The sequence below is a fragment of the Trachypithecus francoisi genome, unplaced genomic scaffold (assembly GCF_009764315.1).
Source record: "Trachypithecus francoisi isolate TF-2019V2 unplaced genomic scaffold, Tfra_2.0 Contig01676, whole genome shotgun sequence".
In the NCBI taxonomy this organism is placed as follows: domain Eukaryota; kingdom Metazoa; phylum Chordata; class Mammalia; order Primates; family Cercopithecidae; genus Trachypithecus; species Trachypithecus francoisi.
Genome location: NW_022681448.1, coordinates 700,077 through 707,882, shown reverse-complemented (window position 1 = coordinate 707,882; position 7,806 = coordinate 700,077). Strand labels below are relative to the sequence as shown.

The 7,806-nt window shown below is 46.9% G+C and overlaps 1 long non-coding RNA gene across 1 annotated transcript; it reads left to right on the top strand.

The window, feature by feature from the left end:
- Positions 1-859: 859 nt before the first annotated feature.
- LOC117074945 lies at positions 860-6,255 on the top strand. The gene is made up of 3 exons (XR_004433787.1): positions 860-899; positions 4,519-4,604; positions 6,102-6,255. It is a non-coding gene; the product is annotated as an uncharacterized LOC117074945 (long non-coding RNA).
- Positions 6,256-7,806: the final 1,551 nt, after the last annotated feature.

Genomic DNA, 7,806 nt, shown 5'->3' with positions numbered 1-7,806 from the left:
CTGACATACACCCAGCAGCGAACTCAGTGGATGGGGAGCCCTAGGGGTTAAGTACAAACCAGAAAGTGCTCCTTATCCATGGCTGGAGCTCAAATCCCCAAACCTTCCTCATTCCAAAACTGTTTCTGCTGTCGTCCTCTGCTGTTCTCATACCCCCAGAGCATTCTTTCTTCTTTCTCTTCTTTTTTTTCTTTTTCTTTTTTTTCTTTTTTTAAATTTTTTTATTTTTCTTTTTTTTTTCCTTTTTTTTATTATACTTTAAGTTCTAGGGTACATGTGCATAATGTGCAGGTTTGTTACATACTCTTCTTTTTTTTCTAAATTTTATGGTTTCTTTGTAATCATCAAACCCTCCAGGGTCACTGCACTGTGACCCAACATATTCCACCAAGTCAAAACAAGAGACAAATCCTGTATTGTTGGTGGCAGTGCTTGGCGGTCCTTTGTCCTGAGGGGACTATTTCTCCCCCAGCATTGCGGTCGATATTCATTCTGGAATTCTGGGGATGTTTCTGGAGGGCTCCAGAAATGGAGGCAGTTTGCTCAGTTTCATCTAGCTTGAGAGAAACATTGGTTTAAGCTGAGGGGACCTGAACAGCTGCTTGTATTTTCCTATGCACGCGGGTTTCCATGAGGTCCAAACAACATTAACAAAGAAGGGAGAGGCCCCATATAATAAGCATCTCGTTGACGCACTTGACTTTCATTAGGTCTATGACACCTAGCCAGGTGCTGGTTTATGGGGCTGTTTGAGACTAATTGCTGAGGCTTTGTGCCAGTGCATGCGATTGTGAGGAAGTTTCAGAACTACGTGCAGCGTGGAGGTGACGGACTGTGGCGTTCCAGGAGGGGGATGCATGGAGCTGCACTCTGAGCAGACATAATGGAGTCCCTGTAAGGTAAAATGGTGTCTATAATTGGATACTTTGCTGTTAAAAGCAGCTTGGAATCATGGTCACAGATGCCACTTGCCTGTTTTCACGGGACAGAGAGTGCAGACGGAATGAAAGTAAGCTGGGATCGGCAAGGGGGCCATTAGGAATTTCTCTCCGGTATTTACTGTGTGTCCTTTGGGTAGTCACAGGGTGGCTGGGCTGGGGGCCACACTGAAGCCCCAGGTGATGCTGGCCAGAAAGTCCAGGGGCTTTCTAAGAAGTTGAAACTTGAAGGAGAATCAAAACCCCAAATTGGGTTTTCTCATGAAATGATCTGGTCATTTCTGGGGCTGCAGATTAGCGGGGCCAGATGTTGAACAAATGATAATTTCTTTCAGGGAGCAAGTGTCTATCCTTCGAAGTTTCTAGAATGAAAATCTGAAGATTGTTTGGAGCCCATTGAAGCTTGGGTTTACGTGCTCAGATTGGAATCTGGCAATATGTAAGGATAAGCAGTTCTGTCTCAAAGAGACCTGATAATTAGAGGGAGTGGCAAACCTTGGAAGGACAGGCAGAATGCTGCCGCTAACCCTCTACAACTGAAGATGCGGGAAAACACAGCTAGTCCCCACGACTTACTGGGCCAAGAGAGGAGTCAGTAATTTGTTGGGTGCCCCGAATGAAGTCTGTTTTGTGTTTTCCTGTTAACAAATTCTTCCCAGGTGGAAGGGAAGATTGAATAAACATCTGTCCCAGTAGAGCTGTAAAGTGAAGGAGGGAAACGGGGAGAAAGAGAAAGCAACGGCTTCATTATCACGTTTGCTGATGAGCAGAAGGCGGGTAGGAATGCCAGTCAGAGTTTGTGATTGTGCAAGTTTTTCGAGAAGCTTGCGTCACAAAGCAATAAGAAGAAATGAGTTCCAGGAAGCAATGGGGGGGGGGGGCACGGGGGGTGAGTAGGGGAGTGGAGAAAGTCTTTTGAAGATCTGGTGGGAAGGCAGACCTGACAAGGATCCGTGCCTGTGTGCCGAGGGCAGCCACCAGGCGAGCTCCAAAGGAACCCCAGGATTATTTTTAGCTGTCATGGTAGAATTGAGGTGCTATTTTAAGCACTGATTGCACGTGTACCTATAGCATTATGTACAGGTGAGGCCCTATAGATAAAAATAACTTTAGAGAAGAATGGGCACTTGAAAGCCTCGGTCTGAATAGGGACATCTTGTCAGTGCACAGTAGAACAGTGTTCCCGAAGCCAGGGCCTCCCCTGCCACCAATCCACAGCCATGTCGGCCCTTCTGGTCCAATCTGTGGGAGGGAAAAGACATTCCTGTCTTGCTGCTGCCTTCTCTGGATTACATTCTCCCTAGCACACCCTGTTCACAAGCTTTTCTTTAAGTTGCAGCATATTGTTTCAAAGAGGGGACTAGCCCTTCCTTTACTTTCACTGGCATTTCATTTTTTTGATTCTGAAAGTCTCCACCCCCATTCATGTTATTTTTAAAAACATTAAAAATGTTATTTTTAAAAACCACCATGCCACTTTTCTCCCCACATCTTTATCCAAAGCCTGGCGTGGCGGGCCTGGTGAGTCCAGAGTCTGTGTGCACTTTGATGAGGGGTGGGGCCATGAGTCAAGAACATTTGTGAAGACAGCAGGCACGGCCAAAGGTCCAGGACACCAAGAAGAAAAATCAAGGATTTTGCTATATCTACGATTAATAATTATTGCCACGCAGATGTGCCGGAATGATAGTGGCATATGTGATAGCTTTCATCATATCAAGGCTGCTGAGGAAAAGTGGAAAGAGAAACATGTGCTTACTTTTCTACCCAAAGCACTCTTGCACTGTCCAAAAAACCACCTGCACATTTCTTTATTTTTTTTTGAGATAGAGTCTTGCTCTGTCACCCAGGCTGGAGTGCAGTGGCATGATCTCAGCTCACTGCAAGCTCCATCTCCTCGGTTCACACCATTCTCCTGCCTCACTCTCCCGAGTGGCTGGGACTACAGGCACCCGCCACCATGCCCGGCTAATTTTTGTTTGTATTTTTAGTAGCGATGGGGTTTTACCGTGTTAGCCAGGATGGTCCCGATCTCGTGACCTTGTGATCTGCCTGCCTCGGCATCTCAAAGTGCTGGGATTACAGGTGTGAGCCACCGCGCTCGGGCAACACCTGCACACTTCAGCGTAGCTAACTTGAAACTTTAAAATTGTTACTAAACAACTAACTTCTTGCCTTCTGAGTTTTAAGAAACTTTAAGAAATTCAATCAGTTCTTTTTTTAAAAAAAAAAAAACAATTTTCTTTTTGTCTTTGATAGTCTTAAATTTTATAATGATGTGAAAATGTGTAAGTCTGTTCTTATTCAATGCGGCACACACACAATCTGGGGATGGGGAACCTCCTTGTGAGGCTGAGACAGCTCGGATGTGAGGATGAGGAGGGCTTCGGATTAATTTTGCAACCTCAGCCACCGCATGAAGTCAGGCATTGTGGTGTCACAGGGGGTTGTCTAGATGTTTGGATCAGTAGTTCCCAAAGTCTGGGCCCTGGAAACTTGTGAGGCGTTGCAAGCTCTTGGACCTTATTCCACACCCCCCAAAGCAGAAACGCTGGAGTGGGACCCCCCACACCCTGGTTTTAACCATCCCTCCCTCTGATGCACACTCCTGTTTGAGAACCACGATTCTAGACCATTGTTTCTCCAATTCCATGGACATAAGGATCACCTGGGGATCTTGTTAAAATGCAGTTTTCATTCTGTGGATCTGAGCTGGGGCTTGAATTTCTGCTTTGCTAACAAGTTTCCAGGTGCTGCCAACACTGTGGATTCGTGGACCACCCTTAGAGTAGCCAGGTTCTGAAATATTATGATCTCTGCAAATATATATTTTCTATTGTAAATGGATAACGTGGCATTCTGATTTAAATGTCATTCTCCTGTGGGGCAGCTGGAGTGAGAGTCAAGATCTAAAATAAATCATCTCCTTGAGTGAACCTGATAACATTGTGAGTTCCTGAACAGAAATGCCTGAGGCTCTTCACTGTGGCTGTGGTTTGATTTCTCTCTGACATCTAGTAGGCACTTCATAAACGCTTATGGAAAGAATTAACGAGGACCCCAAGGTACTTCAAGGGGCCTTTGCCTGAGCAATGGGCAGCATCGTTTTGTTGACTTTTTTTTTTTTATCTGCCAGGATAAGGGACTGGGAAGCAGGAGAGAGGCACACGCACAGCCAGATGACCACAGGCCTCCAAGGGAAGAGCCAGAGAGGCCTCAGCACTTGAGCCTCTGAGGATGCTTTTCGGCTGTCAACACTTGGCTCGGTTTTTTCCCCTGGCTCAGATTCACCCTTTTAATCAAATTTCATTTATTCAGTGCCTCTGTGCACTCAGCACTAGTCATTTTTGCTAAATCCCATCTCTTCCTCCAGCACTTTATTTCTTTAACTGCAACTGAGGCAGAAACACTTGGATGAGGGCTTAGCAGGAACCCACAGGGGGCAGCTGCTGGCAGCCTTTGTTTGCAGGGAGGAGTCCGAGGACGTGTCTTCGTCATCCCCGCCCGCTGACGGTGTCCTTCCGCCATCCCACCTTCCATCCTGGCCTCTGCATTTCTAGCGTTTCCTCCTTTATTTTAGACAAACTGATTGTTTTCTCTGCAAAACATCTCCCCTCCAACCCACTTGCACCTTCATTCTTCTGCACCTTCAACATGCCGTTGTTGGTAAGTAGTGGATGTGAATCCTTGCCCGTGGAAGGCTTACAGCCTAGTGGTTCTTTCTGGTGGGACTCTCTTTTGGTTGAGAAGATCCAGGCTGTTTGTTCTCCACATTTTGCAAATCTCAGGAAAGAAAGAAATGTGTGTGCTAGCCTAGTTGCTGGAATGTCTGGGACCCTCTGTGGTCTGGGGGGGCGTCCACCATACAGGAGGTTTACAAGTGCCACCATTCCCATTATAAGGATTCCGAGAGACTTGCAAAAATCAGCTGTGATTCAAATTAAGTCCTAGTTCTTTGGCTCATCTGGATTCCCCAGGGAGCATCTAGAACCCTCCCCTGGTCAGGCCTAGCCTTTGCGGAGATGATTACCAGAAGGGGCTGCTGGAGCTCCTGTCCATCTTCCTTGTAATGACCTCCTGTCTTTGTGCTGATTCAGGCTGTACCAAGAGCCTAATGAAATGGCATTACAAGCTTCCAGAACTTTAGTCAACTCTGTTTTCCCACATATATAGCCCTGTACTGTAAGCATCTACTAATACCTTACAAAAAATATAAAAGGAGCTTGAAAAGGTTCATCCTTCTATTTTTTAGGGCAGCAAAACATTTGATTCCACAAAGGGGCCAGTAAATAATATCTATAGGAAGACATTAAGACGACAGATTTTGTTCCTTCCCCTGCTACAAAAAAGTGAAGTTGGCATTGCTCAGCCACTCATGACTAGTGCTGAGTGCACAGAGGCACTGAATAAATGACATTTATTTGAGCTCAGCAGACTAGAATCAGGTCTTCTAAAGTGAATCCTGAGTATTCTGCCTTGAGTGCATTTTAGTCTGGTGTGGAGTTGCAGGCCTCCTTCCACCGTGTAATATTAGTAGTGCTCTCCACTGTGACAGGATGCAGCAGGCGTGATTCGTCAGCCCATTCAACTCACAGAAAATGTGACCTCTTCCAAGACAATGGCATCAGGTCCCTCCCACGCTTCCTCAGCTGCTCCACATATTGTCTATAATGCATGCATAAAATGCCTCCACATCAGTGCTCCAGCGAGGATGAGAATTGGATTTCACAAGTAGCAAAACATTCAGAGGAATGTCCAGCAGTCAAATCAACCTACTTTCAGATTTGTGGGATTATTTTTGAAAACATGATACGTAGACTTTCATTACTTTGTAAATACATGCTATTAAATTTACAGCTTAATTCTGGCATGTAATGTGGTTAAATTATGGTTGCTTTGTGGATCATAACTTCCCTGCATGGATTCTAAAACTTTATCTTGCATGAATATACATGTTTTTCTCTCCTTTTGCCCTGAGTCATTCTAATTTTTACAAAGTGAGATTCAGACTCAGAAAAGTGCTGGCACCTCCAGGCACACCCCCAGCTCCAGAGCTCTTTGCAGAGAGTACAGAATTGATCCTCCGGCTGAAGCATCCTCTGCAGTGCAGACTGACAGTGCAGAACACAGCCCCGGGAAAGCAGCATTTCAATCTGCTTGTAGGAGGGAGCTTCAAGGACAGGCCTGTGACATGCCCGGTGACTGAGCGTGGTGGTTGCTGCGGAAGCTGCTCTGGTACCCAGTCTCAAAGCGCCTTTGGCCAGGGGTCTGTTGGGAATGCAGGGAGCTCACCCAAGAAGCACCCAAGGCTCAGGTAGGGCTCAGTGCTTTCTCTTGGATGGTCCCATCCACTGCCGTCCTTCCTACCAATGCTGGACCTTCCTCCAAGGCCTGCTTCTGTTTTTCTGCTCTGAGCTGTATCCCACCCACTAGCCTGGAGTTTGGGGAAGAAAAAAAAAAAAAAGCAAACAGGCCGGACAAATTTTACACCCTCTCAGAATGTTTGATGGAGTTGAGATCAGCCTCTTTCCCCACTTCCCCAGGAACTCCCATCGTCCCTCTCCTGCCAAACTCAGGGACCTTAGCTCAAACAGAGGAAGCTCGAGTGACTTCATCAATTAAATATAGGATGTCCAGAAAGGAAAGTGACCACGGTCTCTGTATGGGATTCTCCATCCTAGCCGAACAAGGATAATCATAACTCGTGACTGGCTCTATTTTAGCTGGCTTCAGCATGCCAAGGTCTTGACACAAGATGCACCCCGAAGCTGTGGCAAGTGCCCCAACTGGCCTCTGTGTCCACCCAAAGGACCTTTGAGGTTATCTGTCCCCTTTGCCCTGTGCCCAAACCATTCCCTGTGGACCTGTTCTTGGTCCACCTGTCATTTCTGAAATGTGTGTACCAGCCTAGTGGCTGGGATGTCTGGGACCACCCTGCCATCTGTTTAATGCAGCAGAACTTTGAGACAGGAAGCTGGCTGCTCCTTCAGGTTTAGAGCAGTTTGCACAGGGTCACATAAAGTTAGTGCCTTTCATATTTTCTGAAGATGCCTTCGTTTGCAGTGATCACCTGGTTTTATTTTTTCTATAAAGAATCTTGGCCGGGCACGGTGGCTCATGCCTGTAATCCCAGCACTTTGGGAGGCCACGGTGGACGGATCACGAGGTCAGGAGATCGAGACCATCCTGGCTAACGCAGTGAAACCCCATCTCTACTAAAAAATAAAAAAAATTAGCCGGGCGTGGTGGCAGCACCTGTAGTCCCAGCTACTCGGGAGGCTGAGGCAGGAGAATGGCGGGAACCTGGGAGGCGGAGCTTGCAGTGAGCTGAGATCGCACCACTGCACTCCAGCCTGGGCGACAGAGTGAGACTCCGTCTCAAAAAAAAAAAAAAAAAAAAAAGAATCTTAAGGGACATGGCATTTCTACATTTGCTCATGCATGATGACAATTCTTTGGTCACGTTTTGGCTTAACCTGAGCTTAAGTAAGTGGCTATGAAACATCTATCACAACTGAAAAATCTTTCATGCCACTCTTGCCACAGTGGTTCCCTTTCCTCCAGTTAACAAACAGTGCTTGGGGAGGCATTCCCTGGAAATAGTCGCCCAGAATTCATCTGCTGCCTCTGCCCAGAGCTCCCTCCCTCGGCTCCTCTGGGGGTGCGGTGTGTGGTGTTCATGGGCGAGAGGACTGCCTGGCTCCAAACAGAGATTAGGTGACAGGCCACCGCAGCAGAAGCACTGGCCTGGCTTTCTCTTCAGGAAGCAGGGGCTTGTGAATGTCAGAATGCTCTGCTGGTAAGAAAGCAGCAGGGAAGCAAATCTGCCCGCTGTGGCCTGCGTTGGAGAGAGTGCTGGAGTGTTGGT